The sequence below is a fragment of the Thunnus thynnus genome, chromosome 17 (genome assembly GCF_963924715.1).
Source record: "Thunnus thynnus chromosome 17, fThuThy2.1, whole genome shotgun sequence".
Taxonomy (NCBI): domain Eukaryota; kingdom Metazoa; phylum Chordata; class Actinopteri; order Scombriformes; family Scombridae; genus Thunnus; species Thunnus thynnus.
The window spans coordinates 21248114-21275595 of NC_089533.1; the positions used below are offsets into that span (position 1 = coordinate 21248114).

The following is a 27482-nucleotide window of genomic DNA, read 5'->3' on the forward strand; positions in this document are numbered from 1 at the left end:
TGGTTCTTTCAGCATAAATATCAAGGCATCAAGACAACCCCCACCCTCACCCCCCCACCTCTTGCACTGTATAATCAGATTCTGTAAAGATATAAGGCTTAACACATCAGGCTCATTTTGATGCAAAGGAACAGTCCTCGCTGCAGGGCCTGCAGATATTGGACAGAACTCTATCAGAAGAACAGAGATACCAAGAGACCTAGAAGACAGTAAGAATGATTGACCTGTCTGTATACACACAGAGGGATGATGCGTTGACAGAGAGAAGCTGGGATGATGAAGAGCAAAAAGAGGAGGCAAAAGGCTGTGCAGAGGAGGATTTGTTGGCTGTGATTTAGGAAGGAAGATGTATGAGTGTGGTGATGGAAGACTGTCAGGCATTCATCTATGTTTCAGTCTGTTGCTCTGGACAATCTGGAAAATTAGATCTCTCAGGTCAGTGTTGGAACTATCCAAGCCATGAGGTGGCTGTTGTTTTTATCAGCCACAGTATCCTCATCATTTATAACTTTGTAGGCTATAACATAAAAATAATTTTAACACACATCTTCATTATGCTATGCCACGAGCTGGACATGAGTTTATAAAGATTAAAATGTGGAAGACGTAAGCCTCCTGGAGCTCTTTAGAAAAGACCAGCTCTCTCTACGGCATGAGAGCTAACCATTAGCATACTGATCAGAAAGATCCACAAGTATCATAGGCTAGCAACAGCCTTGACACTGTACCTTCCACAGAGCCCATCATATTGCACCGCCATGTTTCTACAGTAGCCCAGAACAGACAAAACAAACACTGGCTCTAGAGAGGGCCTTTCATGTTTTTTGCAAGTTTTGCAGCCACCGTAGGTTCTCCTACATGCTTGGAATGGGAGGGGTATTCGGCTGGTTGCAATCTACAACCTCACTGCTAAATGCCACTAAATCCTGCACACTGGTTCTTTAAGTTTATAGTCTTATTTTTATAGATTTTGCCACAGTTACACACAGTTTTACAATAAGAACTATGAGGGCAAATAGCAATTTTTAAAGTCCCCAATTGAACATACTATCTAAATCATGTCCTAATATAAATATTATCCAAAAACAAAAATATCTGCAGAAAAAACACCAGCATGATATGAACACACAGAAGATGCACACATCAAAACACAAGTTTAGAGAGACATACACATAAACAACCACATACACAAACTGGCACACACACTTGCAAGGAATGCAGAGGTGAGCTAAAGCGTGTGAAGTGCAGGGTCTAGATGAGCGATCTGGGGTGGTGGGGTGTGATTCACACAGTATCTGGTGCCGGCCTTGGCTGGCAGAATAGCGTGAACCCAGGCAACAGGTGTCTGGGAATAGTTGTGAGTGACTTGACCAACCGGTCAAGGCAGATGGCCACCCAACTTGAGCCCGGTTCTGTTTGAGGTTTCTTCCCCTTGAAGGGCAGATTTTCCTTGCCACTATCGCCAACTGTTTGCTCATGGGGGAATGTTGGGTCTCTGTAAATTAAAGAGTGCGGTCTAGACCTGCTCTATGTGAAAAGTTCCCTGAGATAACTTCTGTTGTGATTTGGCGCTATATAAATAAAACTGAATTGAAAAAATTGACTTCAGAAGCAATATGAGTCCAATCACCCAGATATGATGGAGAGACTACGAGAGAGAGGACAGGAGACAAAAGGGAGAATGAAGTTTTGGTCAAGTTAAGTATCCAACCAAGTAAAAAATTGTTAGGATGAGGGTTGTGATATATATAATTGGAAAAAGGAATGCTGATGGAAGTTGAAGTGGGGAAGAGGGACTATTTTGTGAGACAGCAAGACAGTAGGTGAATTATATCTATTGGAATAAAAAAGAGATAGAGATAGAGGAAGTAAGATGATACAGAAAAAATAGTAGATAGTATAGACTATTCTACCACAGAGTGAATGGATGTCTAGATCCATGTCTAGAGTATGCGTGGTCACTGGTGTCCCTAGAGGAGGTGTACAGTTTCTACAAAACAGGATTTGAATGTAGTGACAACAAGCAGCAATTACCACGGCTTGAGGCTGAAGCCCATGTGGATTCAGTGCCACCGACGGCCACTAAATTCTGACTCTAAAATATCCCTGGCTCCAATTGACTCCCATTCAAAAAGCGTCAATTTCTCTCTAGAAATACTAAGTCAATAATTTTTCTTCTAAATTCAGGCCCTCCTAATAGGTGTGCTGGCGGTCATTTTGGAAATTATTGCTCCGTTAACAAGATCTGAGTTGGACTATTGTTGCAATATTTCAGAAAGTTTCATGTTATTTGATTACAATATCTGCCCCCTTAGCACAATTTACTTGCTCAAGTACTGTATTTCATGCTGAGTTAATTTATAATGGACAAAGTTTTTTACATTTTTCTCATGAATGGAAACAGAGAATGCCTCCCGAATGTTAGATTTGAAGGTAGAAGTTGGTGGATTGGTAGAAGTTCAGGTGGTCTATAGTTGGGCATCTAGGACATTTATCAAACTTTTTCACATGCTGGTGACACCACAGAGACATGCAGTGATCAGAATTATAGTTATGACTGAGAGAAATTTAAGTACATTACATTAAATGACTGTCCAGTGTAGTTATTCTATCTGTATTCAAATGCATGTCACGTACACTCTGTTAAACTGGCTGCAAACTCAATCTAAATCATGTGGAGTTAAAGTGACAGGTGGGCAGAAACAGCGCTGTAAACAAATCACAAAATGGGTATAAAATGTTTGAGTTATGGTTCATACAGCACATCAAACATTTTGTTACAGGGGGATAACATTGATCTGTATTGAAGTCAGACACACACACATGCTTACATGCACATTAATCAGATAGGCAATATGAGCAAATGCATCTTAATTGAAAATTATGTGTTACTGGAAAAATTCCTTTATCTCTACAAGTGAGAGTTTGCCTGATGTGAGAGATTTACAGCATTTAAAGAAAAATGGAAGATGAAGGGAAATTAATGAGGAACATTGCTTTACACACACACACGCACAAATGCATCATCATCGCTTACACTTCAACATACAGATACATGTAACCCTCCTCCTACTCTCACAGTTGAACACCTACACAATTTGCAAACATAAGTATGCAGATATACACATATACAGTTGATCTACACATTAACTGCACACATGCATATTCAAAAAAAAATGAACAAAGAAGCAAATGACCTTGAAGTTCAGTGTGTACAGAGAAATGTGGGCAGTATATTGAATTCTAACAGATCACTAGTGTCAAGCAATAAAAAAGAGAAAATCTCTGAAGATTATTCCACTATTAAATCCCTTCAAGCCTGAATTATATCAGTAGCACATGGCCACATCTGCACATTATGATAATAACCAACAAAGATGTCTGTCACAGACGGCCTGACATTCATGTGTTCCCTTTGTTAATCCAAGGGCAATTTGGTATTACCGCGCTACTAAATGCAGCATATTAGAAAAACATTGGAGGAATAGCAAGGCAGGCATTCATGAAGAAAGCAGCACCTGTTCTGCACTCTCATCCTGCAGATGTCTGACTTTATCTGCTCTTTATGGACAGTATACGTTTAAGAGTCATTCCTAAGTGAATGGTCCATTAACACAGATTGTGCTAACTGGCTAGCAGTGTGCTGTGTGCTGAAAAGCCAGCTGCATTGCAGTTAAAATCGAATTTCAGTCAAGGCCTAACTCCCGTGAAGAATTCTTCTGCACACTCTGCCAGTTTGCAAGGTAGAAAGGAAGGACCTATTATCATTACATCATCAATCAATGAAACGTCTAACTGAAACCATTTGTGTATGGCATAAGGTTAGTGTGTGTATCTACAGTTTAATTGTGAGCTCATCTATCTATGTCCATAATGTGTGTGCACCTGTGAATGTATTTATCTTCAGTGTGTCTGTCATGGGCTACTATTGGGGACAAATTTCAGACTAAAGACCAGTTAATTGGGGAGGGCTTGTCCATTTGGGGACAAAAGTTGTGTCTCCAATTTGGAAAAAGCTGATTTTTGGTTCAGTGGTTGGGGTTAGGGTAAGTCTCCAGGAAATTAGTGTAAGTCTATGTAATGTCCCCAAAAGTGATATAAGTAAACGTGTGTGTGTTCATTAAGTACATGCACGTATATCTATGTATCCATGTGTTGCAAGGGGAGAGGAGGTTCACTCTGACACTAGAGAGACTCTATAATTAAGTCAAGTTAATGCACTGGAATCTCGTGTGCATCGATCTACTCCGTGCTAATGTCCCATGGCAGCATGAATGTTAGCCTTATTAAGTGCACACCTACAGCTGCAGTATGATCTGATTAGATAAAAGAGCACTTGCTCAACCTGCACTCTGAGCCATTGGTTCAAACAGCAGTGACTGCAAATATAATTTAATGAAGTAGGCAAATTATGGAAAACTTTTTTTTCCTGTGGAACCCAGAAAAGCAAAGTCCTCTTATCTAATTATAACCAGAAAACATCACACCTACCGTGGTTAATTCTATGCCCTGCAAAAATAGAAATCGGTTTCCTTTTAATTCCTGGATTAAAATGAGTTCACCAGTGCATTTTATGAAGGAGAGTGCAGAGTGTAGTTATAATTGAGCAGTTTGGGTGAGGTGCTGCCAAGCGTTTGAACAAACTCTGCATCATTCATAACTTTTTGGGGAAACAGATGTAATAAATAATTTGAAGAACAGCTTGTTCTTACTGTTCCCTCAGCAGAAATACATAAAAGACTTGATTAAAGAACACAAAAACAGACTCACCTGGGATTTTAGAATATTACTTGGCAAATATGTTAATGTAAAAAATTATGCTAAATGATGAGTGTAGATAGCCATACAAAGTGGTTTTACAGCTAATGCAAAGTTTAAAAAAAAGTCCCTGTGGAACAAGTTGGTCAATGGGCACTTGAATTATTAATACTATGAGGTATGGTGTAATTTAAATATAGGTACTTTTGTAATTAAATTTTATGCAGGAGAAAAGAAAAGAAAAGAAAAGAAAAAGAAAGGAGGAACAAAATAGAGGGGAGGAAAGAAGAGAAAAGGAAAGAAGAGAAAAGAGAAGACTTGTTTTAGAAACTGTTCTGTCAGAGCTCCTCTGTGGAAACAATGAGCATCCAACAGCCCCAGGATTCAATTTCAGCTTCAGTTTCTTCTCTCACGCTTTCATGCATAGCTTGCTTTGGATCAAACAGCCTCCTCGAAATGTGACTTTATCTGCTGCTGGCACACCCTTTGGCCTGTTCATCTCTCTCTACACGCACAGAGACACACGAACACACTCTTCACTCTCATCACAATAAGTCAATGATTGTACCTTTACATTAACCTTTCTGACCTGCTACAGTACAATACCATACATAAAGCCTGTACACACACAAATAACAGAAATTACCATCCAGCGACTATTCCTGTTCTGAGCCTGCAGTGTTAATTAACTCTTCCATCAGCTGTGGGGAAGCATTACGTAATGTGCAATATATACTGTATGTGTTCCAAATAAGTGTTTATGAGTTTGTGTAGGTATTTATACATGCATGTATAGATGAACATGTGCCTTCATATATGTGAGTGGGATTTGTTAGCGCTGTGGTTGAACAATGGAGTCATGCCTGCATGTGTGTGTACTTTCATGTGTAGGCTGAACAGTGAACCAGTATTGGAATCTGTTATTGTATAGCCTAAAGTGCAACGATAATGTAGGAGTTATTCCATAACATCACACTCCTGTTCTTCCCCTGACCGTCAAGCTTTGTATGTGTGTGTGTGTGTGTGTGTGTGTGTGTGTGTGTGTGCGCGCGTTAGAAAGAAAGAATGGAAGAAAGAACCTCACAGAGCTCACGAAGGGGAATAATGATCAATACTTTGACCTTTGTTGTTACCACCTGAAGGGTAGCTGCTGCACCCAGTGGAGTTACCAGTCTGCAAAACTTACACACTTCACTACCACATGTCAGCATTTACAGTTTTCTATGTGTGTGCATGCGCGCGTGTGTGTGTGTGTGTGTGTGTGTAGCACACAGAGACCTGCAGGGTGTACAGTTCTTCCTACATACTGCACAGTACTCCAAAGATTTTTCACTTCTGTCATCTCGCAGAACAAACAGATGAGGTGAATATAGAGCTGATAAGGTGGAAGACAGAGCGAGAGAGAGGGGAATACAAAGGGAGTGAATGACAGGAAGAGGAGAGAGAGGAGCAGAAGGAGGTGTGTTTGAGAAAGAGTGATTTCCTCTGATCCACTCGTCCCCCATGGCTTCAGTTTATCATTCATTCAATAACGCTATGCCCGTCTTCCCTGGATGCTTGGCAACATTAATAGAAGCTGCCAGGAGTTAGGACACAGGTCACACATCAGATCACACACATTTTTCCCCTCTTTCCCCTCTGCTCTCAAATCACATCGCGCAAGCCCGCAGAGACAGACACACACACACGCTCGCAGTGGACTCAGTTGTAGTAGTGGTTGAACCGGGCCTGCCAATAAAACGTCCTGACCTGGAATCGGAGGTGACAGGTGAGGCAGGTGAGGAGAGGAGCAGGGAGGTGGGGGAAGGTGGAGCGGGGAGGGAGACAAGGAGACAGACAGGGGGAGTAATTAGGAGAGACATGTGATGCTGGAGAGAGGAGACGGGAGAGATGAGACAGAGGGAGGAGGGGTGGGGTGAGAGAGGAAATGATAACAGGCACGTGTTCACATGAGTGGTGCTGACTCTGCTGTGATGAGTTTGATGAGATCAATGAGGGGCCAAACTGTTTATGGCCCTCTTACATTATCTTTTACTCTTTTTTAATCATGTAGCTGGACCTTTGTCTCAGAGAAACTATTAATTTTTTTGTCTTTTTTTTCCTTCCCTCATTTTCCTATCACCTCTCCCCTCTGGTGGATTTTTCTCATTTTGCCCTCCCTCCTCTCCTCTTCATCTTCTTTTCTTCCATGGCATCCCATCTCCACTCCTCTCGCCCTCCCTTCTCCTCTCGTTACAAGGTAACATCTTGTGCCAGGCTGCAAGTTAGGTCTTTCTTTCTTTCTGGAAGGAACGCCTGTCTCTTTCTCTCACTGATCTGGGCGCTGCCAGCTGTCAATTTCATGATGGTTTTCTCATTTCTTTCAATTCATCATCATGCCATTTGCTATTCAGGTGAGATGAGATGAGATCAGTTGCCATGCCTCGATGGGCAGGTGTCTCTTTGCATCTCAAGTAGCTACTGAATGTTTCATATAAAGCAGATGTAACTAAACATGCAAATGTACTGTATGCGTGTAAGACTGTGCAGTATGCATATATTTTAGGAAAAGTGGGAGAACTTTTGTTCCTTTTCACTGATTTGTCAGCTTTTTGTTCTGTGATTGAGGTGGCAAATGGGTAAATAGATCTTTGTACTCTTTGTACTCCTTGTACTTTGGTGATCTGTATTCAAAACACTCATGACTCATGAAAACACAGTCTGTCCTTCAAGGGTGAGATCAGTTTTACTCTAAAGTAATTTTAGCCACACTATAGCAGCACACCTCTAGGGTTGGTCGGTCCACCACTTTGGTCCAAACTGCAATTGCCGTGAAGTTTGGTACACATACAAATGTCCCCCTCAGAATGAATTGTCATAACTTTGGTGATCCTCTAACTTTTCATCTGGCGCCAACATCAGATCGATTTTTTATTTGTTCAGGTGTTCGGTTTGTGACCAAATACCTTCAGAAATAATGGCATTCCCATCGTCCTCAACTGTACTATGTGTTTAGTGCTCATTAGCAAATGTTAGCATGCTAACACGCTAGACTAAGATGGCAATTATGGTGCACATTATACCTGCTAAACATCAGCATGTTAGCATTGTGAGCATGTTAGCATGTTGATGTTAGCATTGTTAACCATTACCATTACTCAACCTTATATCAACCTTGTTTCGGTTCCCGTCAAGGCACCATGTGAAGTTCTTACATTCACATTAAATGTTTCATTGTTTATGATACTTCTTATGCACTTGTCTACTTCCAGTTGTTTCTTACTAATTTATAAAAAGAAGGGAAAAAAAGAAAAATCTAGTGCTCTTTCTTATTGCACTTATCAGCCACTTGAGAATTTGTAGTTCTTTTTGAGTCTAAAAGCATGTATGATTGTGTATCAAAGTCTGCAATATGACAAAAATGTAATGTAAAATGTAATTATGTGTATCCTTAAGACTTAACAAACATGTTGAATGCATTTCCTTGTAGTTCCTAAGTTAAGTCCCATCAGCAGAGTCAAGTAGTAACCTAAAGAACAACTTTCTACAAAGGCTCCTCATGGGCTCCATATTACAGATTTATTGCACACTGCGCCAGTCTGTCTCTGCCAGCTACATGATTTAAAAGGTGCTTTGAGTGAGGAGTGAGTGAGTTTGGGGGAGGGTGTGGGTGAAGGGAGGTGTGTCCTTGGATCCAACTTTTATCCATTTAATGTCAGAGTAATGACAGAGTGCATCCAAATAAGTGCTCTGATATCTTAGCCAAACTGGGAGGCAGAGTGAAAATGTTGAAGACTAAATAGCAACACAATTTGCTTCCTCTGTTTTTGCTTGCATGTTTTTCCTATTTCGATGACAGTTTGGCTCCATTCTCGGTTTTTACTTTTTTTCTGTTTTCTTTTTAATTCAATTTCCCTCATTTGGGTATGTGGCTCCTCTCCATCTGCTTGAAGCTGCAGAGACAATGTGTCCCTGCACCCCAAATTAACACTCTCATCTATCTCTGTGCCTCTCCATCCATCTACTGCCTCTCATTTGGCTGTCCTTTCCTATCTCTCTCTCTCTCTCTCTTTCTTCTTCCCATCTCCTTCCATTAATTTTACGCTTTCATATTCCCTCTTAGCAACACACATCTATGCGGTCTCATCTCATCATCCTCCTCTCCTGGCATATTTTGCATCCCCCATCCTCTCACCCCTAAATCCTTGATTCCCCCACTCCCTCCCTCTCTCCTTTTATCTCTCTCCATCCCTGTGTCCCTCCACCCCTCTGGCAGGATCATTTGGCCGCAGCAGACGGGCTCTTATACTCCAGGTGTGATGCATTGAATGATGACCACAGGAGGACCAGGATGTCTCACACACACACACACACATACACACACACACACAGCAAGCAGCCACTGGCCCCGATCAGCGCACCAACCTTTCTCTACCCGGCATCTCTCCTTTTTTTTCTTTCCTCTTCTTCCAGGAAAACTATCTGTCATGTTTTGCCAGTCAGCGTCTGCTGTGGCCGCTTTCTATAATACCTGCTTCAGACAATAGCGTTATCACTCTGTGGCTAATAAATGGGTTCGCAAAAACACACTCCGTTCATATATAGCTAGCACACACAAGGAGACAGACACACTAATATATAATGACATTTCACATAAATATACACACACAAACAAGCGTAGTCCAATCCTTTTGAGGCTCCATGTGACAAATGTGTATTTCATGCCATCGCCTCGTCGACTGGGTCCTCTGCCAAGCCATTACTCTGTCCTCTCCTCTTCTTTCTCTTTTTCTCATTCCAAATGGATTAATTCATCTAGCCGATTAAATAGACAGCAGCATCAATAGTTTTCAAGACTGCGCTATCATAATTTTGCCTGGAGGCTCAGTGAGGTGTAAAAATGGCTATTATAAATTGTTGGGGAAGACATAAGAATCACTGTATCTGAATAGGAGTCACTGAATGGAAGTAATCTTTCATGGTAGAAATCAATGCAACGTTTGTGACTGCTGAGGAGAATTTTCTGAATTAATTACTTTTCTTATTGGTATTTTTGCATTTGTGTGAGCCTTACTTGAGGGACAGATTAATGCAGTTTCATCATTTATCACAAAATGAAAATGGCTCCATTGTTAGTAATTTTAATCAGGCAAACTATATAAAAGATTTGGTATTGCAGAGGGACCCAGCAAAACAATGAGGACATAATACATGAAATAGCTCATTTATCCAGTTGCCACCTCAAACACATCAGCTGTCATTGCAAGGACTCATTTTATATTCCTGAAAACTAGGCAAGATGGCTCTTTTTCCGTTGCACTTGATTTTTTTCTGGTGAAATGGACACTACTGTAATAAATCTATGTTTCAAATAAATAGAAACATTAAGAAATGACCTGCAGGGTTTCCCTTCAATTACTGTGAACAATGTGCAGCGCATCACTCAGGCCTCTTCTATTGCTCCATCAAGCAGAAAAGGAAATGAGTTTAGGATGTACTGTGTGGGTCAAGCTAAAGACAAGGTTGCGAAACTGTCTTCACTATTACAGGGAACACTGTGACACCTCAGAAAACACTTGCTATCATCATGGGAGCCAGTGACACTATGAATAATCTGTGATGACGATCTACCTAAGGAAATAAATAAAACTTCAGTATCACAACTATAACAAGGCTCACTGATTTTTAGCGAGTGACACAGGACAGATCATACTGTGTCTGGACAATTTGTTGCACTTTCTCACCTCCTGTATGTGTTTTAACGATGGAGGTCGATTTATTTCAACTGACATGTCCAAATACATCTTAAACCCTTTTGCTTGTTGGGGCAGCAGGGGAGGCCTGAGTGATGTGCTGCATGTTGGTGGAAGTCAGTCTCTGCAAATCCTGAAGGTAAATCTTTTAGATGGAGGTGTGTTATCCTGGACAGGTTGCTATAGTCAAACACCCACACCTAAAAGCAATTTAGAGCCCCTAATGCATGTTATTGGACTGTGGGAGGAAACCTGAACACCTGGAAAAAACTCAGACACAGGTAGAACATGACACAAAAAGACCACACATTCAAACCCAAAGACATTTGTTTTCATGACACTGGGCAAAACCAGCAGGACATATACGCTGCTCTTGAAACAGTCATGTACAGACACACATGCTCTTTACACAATTACACAATTTGCTAAACTGCTGTGTGTGTAATCATCAACCTTGTCTTTTGTTTCCCTGCTGATAAGATATTAACCTGGTCCACTGAATTGCTAATAAGCTTAATAAAAAGCAGATGTGACCATCATGTTAATAGTATTTTTCCAGATTTTTAAATTAAAGATGAGGCAGAGAACAGGGGTGTGACGGCAGCAAAGGCTGCACTTCTGTAGTGTTACTCGTGCTTTGCTTCACTAACAGAATACTTAAATAATATACATGACCTTGACTTTGACTATGAAATGCTAGTTTCTAAGTGTTCGCTGTGATTGGTGTCAAAATCCTGCAGGCTGCATGTCAGTCAAGAGTGATCTCCCCTCCTCTGTCTCTTTACTGCACTGCCTCATCTTTTTTGCTGTCTTCTACTCTTGTTTTATTCCTCAGCACTGCAAAACAGGTTCGGACACAAGTGCATAACTTGAAGCCTGACAAGATGGATTCTTGTGTGATCTCATGATGCCGGGATCTCACAAATCCAGCTGCCTCGCAAGTTAACCTGAAGGCCAGGTTCCTAGCAGAACACATATTCACAAAAACCCACTATTACACTTTTGTATGCATACACTCTTACAGAGCAGGTGCTGCAAATGGAGTGAAGCAGGCTATCAGGAAGGTGCATACAGGTACTCTCACACACACACAAAAATATACTCATTCATAAGTGTACACACACATTTCTGAACATCATGACTGCTGGATAAGGCACTGACTGGAAGAGTCAAAGCACTGTCATATACTGTATTACAAAGTTCATTTCAAGCAGGAAGCAGATCTGTCTCACACACACTCACACACACACACACACATGCACTGGAGCTGCTCTATCACACATATAATATTCTATTATCACACAAATGAAATGCTACACGCGTTTGAATTACTCTGACACTGATGGATTCGTGTAATGGGAAAAACTAAAAAAGTGGAAAAGCATCAAAGTGGAACTTTGACCTTCACCTGACTGCGACTGCACTGAGAACAAGCTTTACAGAAGAATTTCTAAAGACTGTTACTTGTTACTTTAACTTGAAGGTGCGACATTAGAGAGGGGGTGACTAGTTTACTGTAGTGTCTTAAAAGAGTGTGCGTGTGTGTGTGAGTTTGTGTCTCCCCAGCTGAAAATACTGCAGTCTTCGTCATGCCTGGCTGGCTCACAGCAGTGTGATGTAAGGGCCTATTTTTTTCCTCTGCTGCTTTAAAGTGATGCAGTCCAGTTTGGCTGAGCTTTGTTTAGGGAAAACATTAAATCAGATGAGACAGATATCGATGGTGTCACAAAGAGACAGAGTGTGTGTGTGTGTGTGTGTGTGTGTGTGTGTGCGTGTGTGTGTGTAGTGACAGGGGGACTGGTGTGGCACTCAGGGTAATGCAACACAAAAATTGTTTGAGCCCTGAGTAAATGGGGTCACAGAGTGTCACGAGAGACGTGTATGCTTTCTTACTCATACAGACACACACCTCTTCAGGGTGGTGGTGTACATACACACACACACACAAAATATGCAGCGTTGGCATTAACAGTCACAAAAATCCAAAAACACCCCTAGCCTTTTGGCGCAGATCCTGCCCTCCCTCTCTTCCATTTTCCCCTGTTCCACTTTGTTTCCGCTAATGTTGTCACTCTGTCTCGCTCTCTGCCAGCCGCCCCACGCAGAGTGAAGCATTGACAGTGTTTACCCTTCCATCCAGCGGACAAAAAGGGATCCTATGGGGAGAGTTGCAGACAGGCCCGTTTCTATTGATTTTAATAAGGGTTGATGGACTCTGAGGTCTGACTCACTGCATACTGTCTGTGAGGGGCACAGGACCTTGCCTAGTTAAGCGTCCAACTGTAAAACAGCTTACTTCATCACTGATGAAGTAAGCTGTTACTTGTAAGCTGTTATTTGTACACTGTGAGTTCATCTCAGGTCTTGTTTTTGTCAGGAGGGAACAGCCCATTTTACTCAAGAATTTTGTATCTTGCTCAAAGGCTCTCACACAAATGCTTACTCATGCAGTCTTTCTACTCACCATGTCATGATGATGCCTCAGTGGCCTGTAAGACTAACTGAAAGAGGGGTGAGCTTTACACCCAGTACATACACCCACCTTCCCAGTACAATCGCAATTTATACTTTCAAAAGCTCCTTCAAGTTAAATTTGAGTGTTGAATTTGCTTAAAATCACTGTCACACAAATTTTTAGATCAAGAGTTTGGCTTGTTATGGAGATCAGTGACAAGTCAAATTAGCAATCCTCTGTTGTGAACATGTTAATACAGTTCACTTGTAATACAGTTTGTAATGTGTGATATTAAATTCCTCATCTCTACTCTCAAGGCAGCTATTTGCTACAACAGTCCAAAGAGTTGAACATTTTAACGTTTTGTCCCTGTTTCAGTGAAAGGTAGGACTCAAAAGTATTGAAATAATCAAGTAATAACCAAGTAATGTCATTTTAAGCTTTATGACCTTGGTGACAAATAATACAATTTCTTGCTTATTCATTCTTTCCCATTCACTCCTCTTAAGTAGTGCTGCCCATTAAGGTGCAACATTATTTCAACAGCTAACTCACAGCTTAGTTGTGGGTGTGGGTTGTGGTAAGTACCCAGGTGTAATTTTATATAATTGCTCATATTTATCAGCCTGTCTGATCTGTGAGTGCTTCAAAAGCAAGACTAAGAGTCAACAGCCAATGCTAATGTCAGCATGTTAACAATGACAATGCTAACGTACTGATGTTTAGCAGGTATACTGTTTACTATGATCACCATCTTAGTTTAGTGAGTTAGAATGCTAACATTTGCTAATTAGCAAGAAAGACAAAGTATGGGTGAGATTGATGGGAATATCATGAGTTTTGCAGGTATTTGGTCACAAACCAAAGTATTGGACGAATTAAAATTCTGGCTTGATGATGGCGCTAGATGAAAAGTTAAAGTTATTGCAATTCATCCTAAGGGAAACATAAATATCTGTACAAAATTCCATGAAAATCCTTCCAATAGTTGTTGAGACATTTCACTCAAAACCACAAATGTGAACCTCATGGTGGTGGAAGAGGAAAAGTGAGGACCACTAAAGTCAATAGGATTCATCATATTGTGCCAGTCCATCTCATGGATGTTGAGATATTTTGCTGGATATGTGAAAACTTTGACCTGGTAGTGGTGCTAGAGGAAAATTTAGCGGATCACCAAAGTGATTAGGAGTCATATGGGCTCCATGGATATCTGTATCTGTATCATGGCAATCCGTGCAATAATTGTCAAGATATTTCACCAAAACCCAAAAATATCTAAGGTGAAAATCAAAATTAGCCACTGCACACTGTAATGACTTTACTGTGACTTTATTAAGAGCGTACAACGCGTTTCGCCTGTAGCTTCTTCAGGTTCGCTCCTGAAGTCCATGTTCTGAAGAAGCTACAGGCGAAACGCGTTGTACGCTCTTAATAAAGTCACAGTAAAGTCATTACAGTGTGCGGTGGTTAATTTTGATTTTCACCTTATATGTTCCTGCGACCGACCAGCACCTGTCTGAATATACTGGCTGTGCATGGGGAGTTCTGTCCAAAAATATCTAACTTATGGTGGCACCAAAGTCATTAAGATTCATAGAGAATAGTAAAACTTTACTGCAGCTATCTCCTAGAGTTAGTTTGACTTTGTCACTGGGCACCACTTCTCGTTGCCCTTCATTCTAAATCAACAACCACAACTGATGTACTGATGAGAGCAGACTCAGGGAAACAGGCAGTACCTGATGTGTCTTATTATCTTACAGGGAAAAGTCAAAGCTCCATTGATCAATATTTGTGATCTGAACATTGAATCAGATGACTCCCTGTAATGTGAAAGGGTCACTCGCGCTGTCGATCCCACTGAGAATCAACACCACCATCTGCACCACAATGCAGCTTTCAGCCACTTTTGGCCCGTTGTCTTTGGTTCGCCTGTCAGCTCTTAACAACCACTGTCGAGGAGAAAGTACACAACGAACCGCATCTTTGAAAACTATCCACCTGCCCATCCTTCATGGAATATAATTCAAGTATCCTTTTTTATTAACATTTTACCTTTTGTCTTTGTGTCTTTTCTCCCTATCTCTTCCTATTCATGCATCTTCCATTCATCTCCACATATTCTCTGTCTTGCGGTGCGTCTCTATTTCTACGTCTCATTGTCCTCTCGTCTTTTTGTCTGTAGAGCTTCTTTACCACTCTATTGTTGCCTCCCTTTTCTTTTTGGCGGGACGCATTCACTCTCGTCTCCCATTCTCCTCTGGCCTACAGCATTATAGGCTACCCAAATAAAGAAAGGAAAACACGATTTGTATTCTGCACCACGTCTGTGATGTGAGAGGAGAGGGGGAACGAGGAGCGGGGAGAGAAAAGAGGCAGCAAGGAGAGGAGGGGTTATTAAAGTCACAGTTTGAGGAGTGGTTAAATTCATTGGACATAAATGCGGGTGTCTGAGGGCATTCGCCTACATTGTTAGCAGATTTGTTTCTTCTTAAGGAGATTGAATCAGCAATCGTTTGAATGAAAATAACAAGCACAGCAAACACCAAAATACAGTCATGTGAGAGAACGTAGTACACTACAAAACAGTGTTATATCATTGTAAAGATTCATATTTCACTCTCAGGCAGAGTTCTCACTTGTGCTGCTTAGATCTCAGAGAATATTATTCTTCTTTCTACTTTTGTGCATCACTACATGAGTAATTTGTATATTGACACATGACTTGCCTGCAGTGCACTTGAGTTTGCTGGTGGTTGTTTAAGATCGTCTAAATATAGACTCTTGTATGCTCACAGTTGGATAATGATGTGTTTAGCGGAGTAGGAGAATAAGTGGGATGGCTGTCCACACATAACAACTCAAGTGTTCATTAATACACTTTTTTTCTTTTTCTTTTCTTTTTTTTTTTTTAGATTTACAGTGCTGGTGGCATGATGTATGCGCATGTGAATCTGTATTCACATGAATGAGCGATTCTCACCCATGCAAGAGTGCAAGTAGATGCCAATTTGTGCCAGTATGTGTGTGTTGCCCTATCCCTAACCCCAGCAGTGATGCCTGGTCAGCAGCAGCAGCTGACACCCTCTTGTCACTGACAGCAGCTCCTGCAGTGCTGAGCGAGAGAAAGAAAGAGAGAGATGGGGTGGGGTGGAGGGTTTGGGGAGGCTTGCAGCATTGACCTTGCAGCAGAAAACTATAACAGTTACAGCGGTAGTAGCACACTCTTGACTGCTCATACACAAAGACACACACTCTCCCTCTTAGCGTCTCATGTTCACTCTGACCCTCGGTGCACACTCTGGTGCTCAGGACATGCCTCGGGCCTATATGCCGGGGCCAGCCTTCTTATAAAGCAGGAGAAAGAGAGCAGGAAGGAAAATGGGCGGGAGGGAGAGGGTTGAGGACGGAATATGTACATTCACATAAAGGAAACAAATGTGCAGTCATTCATGAAGTCACAAAAGACAGAGACAGTGTAACTGAGTTATAGCTGCGGGAGAGCAGTGAATAGAGACACACACACACAGAGTCCGAACACACTTCTAAGTAGGTATATACATGTATAAAGACACATGTGAACTCCAAAAATGATTCACTCCCATCAGCATACAGCTTGCACATGTAAGGTAGTGTGTATTACAGTACATAATGCTCCATTTATGCAGGCACAGAAAAATGCACATACATGCGCCCTCAAACCCCCTTGACAAATGTCAGATGCAAGAGTCTTTGTTCCATACCAGTGCAATATGAATGTGAAAATAGCCTCATCAAAGCATCATCTGTTTCCACCCTAATGCCTCTTACTGATGATAACCTCAGCCTGGCGTCGCCAGATTGAATATGACACTGAAGTGGGTCTCATGACAGAGCGCAATATGGGATAAACATTGTCACTGAGGATTGCTTCTGAGACTGCTTTTGTTTATCCTGCTGGCTCTGATCACTGATATGAATTCTGAATGAAAACATCACAGTATTTAAAGCTTGGAAATTTGTTTTGTTGCTTATGCATTTTGGCGCATTTCCCCTCCAAAATAAAACCTGCAGAGAAATATTATAAAAGTTAGATATATTTTCAAACCATTTTCTTTTATAAGTTCAGGTTTAGAATATGAATCTTTTCGCCCCACTTTTGACTGTGTTTGGAAAAGCTATAAACCCTTTTCTGTTTAAACTTTTAGATGTCATTGGATGGCACATACCCCAGCCTTTAGTGCTCCATATTTATCTGTGAGATGGAGGTACCACAGACCTTTTGACAGGTCCGTTATCACTAATGCATGTTGAGAATCAACACTTTATTTTGATTTCAGGCAGGTATCAAAATATATTAAATATATCATGCAAAATTCCAATGATTCATGAAGGAACATTTGATTTAAAGTTAAAGATATAAAAAAGTTATGTCAAACATATTTGTGTTTGTATGAAACTTACCGTGACATTCAGTTTTTTCTGTTATTTTGCCTTGGACTGTCCTTTTCCATGTTGCCTTTCTCTGTTTATGACATGGTGTATCTGTAAATCTATTGCTCAATTTATAACTTGTTCAACCTGCTGGCCTCAATTTGTGATGCTTTTGCATCCATTCATATCTTTCCATAGACTTTGAATCATGCCACCTTTAAATCTCTTGAGCGCAGTCTGAAGGCACCTTTAGACCAGTCCACCTGTCAGCAATTGTGTGCACAAGAGAGAGAACCAGAAGGACAGAGAGAGAGAGAGAGAGAGAGAGAGAGAGAGAGAGAGAGAGAGAGAGAGAGAGAGAGAAGGGACAGGGGAAGTTTTGATGTTAAATCTTCAGGTTCAGGTAATATGTGGGCCCAGCAGGCTCTGGCTTTAATGAATCAGACTAGCGTTGAAATTTCAGTTGGGAATGGTTGAGTAAAGAACAGAGTAGGCTAGTAAAGCAGGCGATAATAGAGATGGAGGTAGAGGAGAGAGAGGATGGATGATGGGATAAGGATTACAGATTAAATGAAATGTAGAGTCAGGGAATTAGAAATGAAGGTCAGTTGAAAGGGGAGTACAGTAAGAGGAGGAAGCGATAAATGGAAGGAAAACTTCCCTGCAGCTATCCCGGCCTTTTTTCCTCAGAGGCGGGATGTGGCCTGGGATCTGACATTCAAGGGGGATTGATGGATATTGTTCACAACGAATGCTGCTTTGCAAGGCCTCAGCCTCGGCTCATCAAGCCTAATCTCTGCTATTGAAATGAGCTGTCGGTCACTTCATGAGTTGATAGGCTAATGCAATTCCATCTGACCATTAACAGTGCGTTGCTCCACATTATCTTGAGCTGTTTCAAGATAACTGTGCTTTTCAGTGCTAGAGCACTGCTCTTTTCTGTTGCACTGGGAGCCAAGAACTTTTCACTTTATTACTTTGAAAACATTAGATGTCGGACATTTGAGAGCAGGTAACAGGTAAAGTACTAAAATTGATGCTCCATTCCTTTTTGGATTTGAACTTCATTTAATTTTAAAAACCCAAAAGATATTTTGACCTTCTTTTAAGGATTGTTGACCTTAAGACTATTAAACTCATCTTATGCTGTTGCTCCTGTTCAAATCAAGTGGCAAATTAGCAGTATATGTAATGATAAAGTGCTGATAAGTTTGGTAATATTCATATATCCCTTTACTGTTGTAGCCCCTAGACAAAGTATGCAGTTTATATAAATGATGGGTTGGTTTTTTTGAATGAGGATCATATTTTATGTGAGTTGTGTGTCTGTATTAGCTCTGTCTTTTCTTGTCTTTAACTTTGATGGAGCATTAATATTAAAAATCAACTGATAACTACTTTAAAGTTCAATGAAAGCACCAATGAAAGAGCAGATATTGTATAATTCCGCAGTGCAGAGGGACAGAAACCAAACATGGGACAGAACTGCTTTTGTTGACCGAGTGAACATTTAACCTTAGGGCATTGCTTTAAAAAGGTGCAAATCTATATATAAGACTTTGTTCCCAAAAGGTGGAGGCTTTAAGTGGCTTTGACAAAATAGGTCACATCATCATCCTATTTAATTTTTCTTTCTAAAAAAAAAAAAAGACCAAGCTCTAAAATAAGAAATGTCTCAATCCATTTTCACTCGCTCTCTCTCCCTCCTGACCATGGGTTCGTTAATGATCTCATTTAAGAGGTCATGGGTTCTCTAATTGGAAGCGGGCTGACACCTTTTCTGCTGCGCTGACCTCTGTGTCAGTCTAAAGTTAGTATCGACTTTTGGACCTTGGTAAAAATACTCACACTTGTGTCGCCGCTGTCCTCAGAAACACATTTAATTCTTCAAATAGCTCAAACAACCTTTGGACCTAAGTACTCCCTCAAGGAGGAAAAGTGATTTGCTTGAAGAGCACTTGAAAAAATGGTAAGTTATTCTTTGGCCTTGCCTCAAATATGCAGCATGAGAGAGAAGGATAGAAAGAAATTGAGATAAGCTGCAGTGATAAAGCACAGAGGAAGCATAAATGAGCTATAACACAGGACATCTTTAAACCAAAGACAATTTAAAGTAATGCAATCAAATGGCAGCATAACACCTGAGACCTTTCCACTCATTGTGATCGTGGGCAACACCTTTACATGAACTCACAAAGTCCAGCTGAGCACTGTCCGGCAGAACACTATGCACCGCTACAAGCTCATCACTTATGTAAATATTAACCAAACCACAACAGCTGATGTTCCAATAGATGCTGTTCACTTCACGCTCATAATTCCTTCTTAGCAGGTGGCTCATTTCCAGCGCCAATGCCATTCACACACATGCAAACATCTGCACACAATGTTCCAGACACGTGTGATAATAAGCCCCAAAATGAGAGCGTCAGGCACGTTTTTTTCTGATCATCCTGCATATCAGTGAGCTCATCAAGCTCTCTCCAGATGCCATCTGCCTTGCACAACATCTGTCCTTGACCTTGGCAATTGAAGACTCACCAGTGATGGCTCCAGAGAGCATGTCTGCCAATCACAGCCTTCTGTCTGGGCCCATCATGATATCAGGGGCAATTTCAATATATTTATGTTTTGGCAATGTGATTGTGTGGTTGGTGGGAGGGTTGGAGAGGTGGAAAGTGCATGTCATTTTTGACCTGCACTGCACCAGTTTGTGTGTCTGTATGTTGAATAATGTAAATCTTATCTGATAGCCAGCAAAACCCTCAGTTTCCCTTCCTTGCTCAAACCTGTCACCTCAGCGAAAACATGTGATGTCTTTTTCTTCATTCTCTTTTATCAGAATCTGTGTTTTAATTAATGGCTTTTAACAAGGGCCCTGAACACTGGGTTAATTGTGCTTTTCATGACAAAATCAGCGCAAATGCAAATTCTCTCAGAGCGACCTCCATTCCGTAGCTGGGAACAGTGTTTTAATTATCCAGACAACCTCTTAAGTGGTGGTGAAACCTCGGTGGTGAGGTGACCATATGCTCAGCACTCACATCTTATCATGCAGTTATATATCAGCTCACAGGTGGTGGAGGACATGAAGAAATGGGAGAAGAAGATGAACGCTGATAAGAGATTTAAACAATAGTGAAAAAGAGGAAAGAAGAATAGGAAGGAACACAAGGAGAGCAATGGGGGGGGGGGGGGGGGGGGGGGGGGAGTATTTTAAAAATGAAGGTCAAGAGGAATGATCAAGAGAAATGCTTTGATTTTCCTTTCTTTCTTTTCTATTCATTTTCCTATTTCCCAGGGTGCATCTTTTTACATTGATGTTTGCCCACATAAGCACCGTGCTACTCCCTCGCTACTCACAATTAACCGACCCCTTCCTGACACTCTCTCACCTACTATCACAAGCCCACACAAACAATTGCCCCTCTTTCCCAGTAAAATGACATTTCCCTATCCAGCCCACCCATCGGCATGTTTCCATCCTACTCACTCACATTCACAGTCATGTCTCCACAGAACATTGAACAGCAGAGGAGAGAAAATAAAACAACCAGAGGGCAACTGGCAATGTAGGACAAAGGATAGGCTCTCCAGCAATACACACAAACATACTGTATATACACACACGCATCGATGCCCACACACAATCATCACCTCAACCACTAATGAAGCTTTTTTCATCGTGTTTCACTTTTGTTCTGCAGGTCTGCACAGTGCAGCCAGGGTAGTGACATATAATTAATACATTTGTATATGTGAAGTGTTTAGAAATATTTCGTTACAAGTAAAAGTTATGCATTCAAACACCCTACAAAGGTTTACAAGATAAATCTGAAGGGTATTGAGATGATTATTCCTTTTTTCTAAAATATTGGGTAGTTTTACCTTTTCGGGCCTCAAACAGTGTTTAAGTAAAGCCATAGCCAGAAGTTTAGAGGGGAAATCAATATTTGGTGGAGCTGCTTACAACTCATTGACATCTAAAATTTAAAATTTTATCATAGTTTTATAACTATATCTATGAAATTAATGCAATTGCCATCTGAAATTAGTGGATTAGAAGTGTAAATTATCATACAATGGAAATACTGAGGGAAAGTACCAATACCTCAAAATTATATTTACGTACTGTAAGTACACTACTTGAGTAAATCTACTTAGCTACTTCTGTCTGTATGTGTCCCTGCTTTGTGCATTTTGTTGCATTAGTCTTGTCACGAAAAGTGTCAGGAATTCAATCTGTAGCACAATTAAAAGTCAACTCACATCTGATATTTTAAGCAATTTCACAGTTTTAGACTAATTTTGAATTTGTAGTAAAATCAGGGTGGATACTGTATTTGCATGCACTGGTAATGATGATCACTAATTGTAAGGTCTAAGTCACACTTTTTGCACATTCTTTAAAAGCACACCTTGTCTGGATCATTCACCTCATAGGAAGCTAAATCAGGAGCCATACTGTAGGTGGCGATATACACAAGCGAACAGTTGATAACCCTTACATGTAATGTCAGGGGAGAACAGATTACAGGAGCCTCTCAGATGAAACAACAATACAGCAGCGGAAATCCAGGATTTTCTTCTTCTTACAACATAAAATGCAATGTAATTCCCCATCCCCATTTCTCAATTTGTTGTGACAATGTTCATGTGGAGATGTGTGTTTTTTCACATGAACTGTGACAGGGACTAATATGGAAACACACTAAGGGATACACATTTTCTTTTATTTTGACTGACAGGCCACAAGAGCCACCCCAAACCAGTATTTAGCAGGACTTAGAGCTCCCTGCAGTCAATCAGAGCGCTTAATTTGATCACCTTGCTCACATATTGTTAATATACTGTACACACACAGGAACACACACTCTCACTGAACCCCCAGTCTGGCTGTTATGGTACTTTTCCCAGTTCACCTGTCCCAATACCACTGACACAAGTCCTAAATTTCTCCTTTAATGCTTCTCCACACTTCCCTAACCGACACACCTACTGTATCTCTTTCTTTTTTTCCTCTCTCTGTCTCTGTCACACACACACTTGTCCACATTTCCACTTTTCTGTCCCTCTATTTGCCTTCCTTGCCTCGTCTCATACACTGACACCCATAACCATTCTCTCACACACACACACACCTTCCGTAGCCACATTGTGTGGTCTCCTCCCCGAGGAGCGTTATATCACACCTGGGTATCACTGAATTCCCATGAAATCAGGAGAAAGTATGCTTCCATGCATCACACCTGACTTTTATATCTAATGGGGAAGTGGTGATAAAGCTTATGAGGAGGTATGATGTGTGAGTTTAAAAATGGAGAGGGATAGCACAAGGGCTGGAGGGAAGAATGGTGTGTGGATAGTTATGGTCAAGGCTGTGTGTATTGTATAGTATTCTGCTTTTCATTTAACTAAAAAGAGGATCAAGTTGTTTTTTTTAAATAATAATGACTAATTATGTGCTTCCCTCTGAGGTCAAGCTGATTTAATCTTTGCCTGTTCTATGAAATGTGGTGGGAAATTTGGTAGTTTAATTGTCTCGTTTACACAACTTACATGTGGTGTACCTCAGGGGTTGATCCTGGGCCCTATTCTTCTCTCTATTTACGTGCTTTAATTTTTATGCAGATGATGCACGATTATATCTTTCTGTCCACCCTACTGATTCTTTTAGTTTGATTAGCCCTAAAGGACTGCTTTGAGGGTATTAAATGTTGTATTTCTTGTAATTTTCTCCAGCTATTTGCCCCACACAGCCTGACAGTCTCAATTAATGGAAAACCTGGCTTGATGTCAACCAACACCAAATTATTGGTCAGAAATATGGGTGTAACTTTTAATTCAAACCTTAACTTTGACAACCAAGAGAGGCTCTAAATCTATATTCAGCACTCAGTAAAAAAAAAAAAACAGCACTAAATCGTCTTCAGATGGTCAAAAATGCAGCTGTATGGCTCTTAACTGGAGCTATGTGAAGAGAACACATAACTTCAATTTTAGAAACCTATCATTGAATTCTCATTGCTTCCAGAAAATTCACATCTATAAAACCCTATCAATCACTTATACGGCATTGAACAGATTAGCTCCAAGCTATATCTCTGACCTACAAAGCCCACTAATAAGGGCACACATCGAGGTCGACAGAAGAAGCTCCTCTTGCAGCTCCTGATATGTACATTTGCAACCAAAGGTGACATTTGCTGCCATGACGCATAAACTGTGGAATTATTTCTAAATTTCCTATCAAATCTCATTCTAATCTTTCTCTTTCTGTCTCTCTCTTTGCTTTGCCACCTGAGCAGGTATCTAAAGTTTCTCTCCTCTTCACCACCTCCCTGCCCTTCAGGTCCAACGCACCAACAGCCATCTTCCCCTTTGCCCCCCTCCCCAAACAAATGTCACTATCTAATTGGCCAGCCCTAGCGAGGCAGGAGAGCATCGCTGTTTGGACAGCTGTTAATCTTGGAGGGTTGGCAGTGGTTGCGAGATTGTGACAGTGGCGGTGGCAGGGAGAGGGATGACAGTCTGGTACAGCATTGAATGACGCAATCAGGGAGAAAGAGTTTAGGGGGAAAAAATGAGTTTAAGGCTGGTGCAAAATCACCGCTCATGCTCCAGTCTGTCCCCTCATCTGTCTGTCATTTGTGACGTTGAAAAAAATGGGAAAAAAAAAAGTGCCAATATACATCATTCATTGTCTCTACATTTTTGTATAGTGTGGGCTGTGTAATATAGATAGTGTGTATGTACAAGTGCACACCCTGCAGTTTCATTCAAGCTTCTGCTCCAAAGCCTCAGCATCACCCGCACAGGAATGTAATGGGTTTTCTGCCCCTCCTCCCTCTCCCTCTCTTGCTCCATCTCACACACACATACACACACTCAATGAAGCACAGGCAGACACACAGCGCTCAGGGAACCAATCACCATCGCCTGTTTTCAGGTCCTGTTTGTGAATGGGATTTTTTACGGGAGAGGAGGAGGCAGGCACCGCTGCGTTTGTAGGCATGCAGCCGCTACACCGGGGAAACATCAGCATCCCATTCTCTCTTCTTCTCATTTTTTTTCCCTCCTTCACCTGAAATATTTCTCTCGCTCTCTGTTGGCTGCTCTCTAGTTCATTTTTGATGTTTGTTTTTTTCTTATGGCCTCATTTCCATTTTTGCTTCTCTTTCCCTCATATTTTACTCTCTCAGATTCTTTTTTTTAATGCAGCAGTCAATTATGATGCATCAAAAATAGCCTTTCTTTTTCACTTTTCACTTATCACCATCATCATCATCATCATCGTATACAATACAGCTGTTTGCCTCTTTTTCACTGTCCGGTCATGTCACTTTTCCAAATACTGCAGAACAGCTTGATTCACCTATACATTTTTTTTGGTCTGTCATTCCTTCTCTTTCTCTTCTTCACACCAGTCATCCCATCTGCCTCCTAAAGCAGCAGCCTGTGCAAGTAAGGTTAATGACCACCACCAACACACACACACAGACACTTACCTCCACTGATAGAGTCTTCGTCCCGTGTGCTTCTGAAACCTCAGTGGTTGAAGGAAGAGCAGCGAGCCTGTGAGCTTCTGGCAGCCAAAGTGGAGGGCAGACAGAGAAGGAAGAGAGAGAAAGAGATAAAAGATGAGAGAAGCAAAGACAGTGAGAGACAGCAGAGAGAGTGAGAGGTATGAAGAGAGAGAAAGAGAAAGTGGACAAGAACGGACGGCTGCGCGATCCAAGAGGAGGAGGAGGAGGGTGCTCAGGCTGGCTGGAGGTGAGATGAAGGAGAGAAAGAGAGAGGGAGGGAGAGATAAAGGCAGAGGGAGGGAGAGAGAGAGGGTGCGCTGGATTGGGATAGGAGGGGATTGTGTGATGTTTGAGAGGAGGAGGAGGGATTGCAGGGAATAGAGGGAGAGGAAAGTTGGAGAGAGGAGGGAGGAGGGAAGAGGATGGATGCGGAGACAGCGAAGAAAGAGGAGAAAAGGGTAAGACCGAAGTGATGAAAGAGTGAAGGGCAGATGGAGAGAAGTGGTGAAGGTGGAGGAGAGGTGGAGAGAGAGATGGAGTGCAAGTAAGAACATGAAAGAAAACATAGAAGCAGGTACGATCATGCTGTAATCTTTGAAGAAAATAACCATGAGACTTCAGAACACAGCTCCTACTTTACTCCATTACAAGTGTAACCTTTTACAGCTCCCAAAAAATAGAAGTACAATTCATGTCAAGCCGTCACACATGGCCGGTCCCTGGAGACAATCAATTTCTGAGTGGAAAAAAATGACCTTCCATCCATTAAATCACACAGTAATCCAATCCTGTGTTGGTGTGTTGCAGTACGGATCCTGCAATTAACTTTGGAGCAATAACTTACCAGAGCTGGTATGAGAAGAGCTGGGAGAGAAAAAGAAGGGAGGGAGACAAGAGAAGAGGAGGAAAGGGGAGAGCTGACTGAGTTTTATGACAAAAATGGAATCAGGGGAACACGGTGTTACTCTACGAGTGATAATGACAGAAGGAATTTGACATTGGACATGCGGAGAGTAGAGGAAGAGGAGCAGATCAGCCTCTGGCTAAATGCAGTCAGGGGATGAAAAGGGTGGTGAAGAGAGATGCGAAGAAAGAGAAGAAAGAGAAAAGAAGGCTGAATGGAGGATGATGATATTGTGGAAATCCACTGATCTGTCATGCTGCCTTTCAGAAAGTTTCGGAAGGATGTGAATGGTAATGTATGGTGCAGTGTCACTGAATACATGTGACCTAAAAAGAAAAACCTGCGCAGCGTTGTGTGTCCCGCCGTCCGCCTTTGATCGTTTTACAATTGCAATTGAATGAATCTCTTACTGAATGCACTGAAAATGTACAGCCGTGAAATACCTCCTGGACATGGTTCTGAATAAAGGTACCGATCTCAAATTACGGGTCAAGTCTCATTTGTCGCGGTAGCATCCCGAGGCCCAGTGATAATGCAGATGTGATGCATTTGAAAGTCTCTCTTTGTATTCAGTGTCAGAGGGCCGGGTCAGCTGCAGCACTCAGATTTATTTTGTCAAGGTGAGGATTTGTTTGCTCAAGGACACTCTGGCAGGGTGGATGCTTGCCAAGGCAATAGCTTAATCCTGGGACTTCTTGTCTCCCTATCCAAAAAAAAAGCCTTACTCAGCTGTTTAAACACATTACAGACAGTCAATTTTCTAAAATGCTGCAATACAGCATTTCAAAAAAAAAAATCTAAAATGCCCTAGGGCTCACCTGTAATGTGTTGTTTTCCACACATTAATGTGCTGCACCATGGGATTCACTCCTGTGAGACTCTCAGGCAAATCACCACTCAGAATGTGCGAGTGTTGTAAATCTGTTGGCATCACCATAGTCGGCAGAAGAATTGGGAAGTCCCAAATGAAGCTGAGGGATCTGTAAACTGCCAGGACAAGAGATAAATCCTTTAAGCATCCTGACAGACAATTCACATCTTTTATTTCCTCAGTTTGAGACTCTGAGCTCTGGGAGGCGCTATATGATGCCTTATATTAATATTTTTAAGAAGTCTTTTATTCCAAGTGCAATCAGAATTAAACTCCAAAGACTGAGTCTAAAATCTTGCTCCACAGATTTATGTTATCATGTTTTATGCCATAGGTTTTTTTTTTTACTTGTTTTTTACATTTTAACCTTGTGAAGAAGCTGGACTCACAAGATCATGAGTATCCATCTTGTCAGGCTTCAAGTTATGCGCTTGTGTCTGAACCACCGCTGGTTCAGACCAATCAGGGTCACAAATCCAGCTGCCTTGCAAGGTATGATAGATAGACAGATGGTTCCATGGATGACTTCGCTGAATGTTCTGTGTAACCAACCATCTGGCATGTCAGGTTAGTACTGTAGTATACTTTATAATTAAGTGGGGGGTTCTGTCTCAGCTGTTTCTTATTGTCACATTTCTATCTTCTATATATTATTCATTTTATATATTACATGTTCTGGTGCTACTTCTATTGTTTTGGTGAGAGTTAAGGACAATTTTGTGCTCTGGTGGACAATAAGGTTGCACTCTATTCTGTTCTGTGTGTGCATGGAGTTGTACTGCAAGCAAAACCCTCTTATTTTTGTGTTTGTAACAAAAAA

The 27482-nt window shown here is 41.3% G+C and overlaps 1 protein-coding gene across 3 annotated transcripts in view; it reads right to left on the reverse strand.

Annotated features, from left to right (window-relative positions):
• pvalb6 (parvalbumin 6) overlaps nt 1-25159 on the reverse strand; it is a 41148-nt gene extending 15989 nt beyond the window's left edge. For 2 of the 3 annotated variants that reach the window (XM_067570456.1, XM_067570455.1), the window contains exon 1: nt 24870-25159. The gene's annotated coding sequence lies outside the window, so the exon portion shown is untranslated. The remainder of the gene's footprint in view (nt 1-24869) is intronic. The other variant, XM_067570454.1, reaches the window with a different exon arrangement.
• Between the last annotated feature and the right edge of the window lie 2323 nt (nt 25160-27482).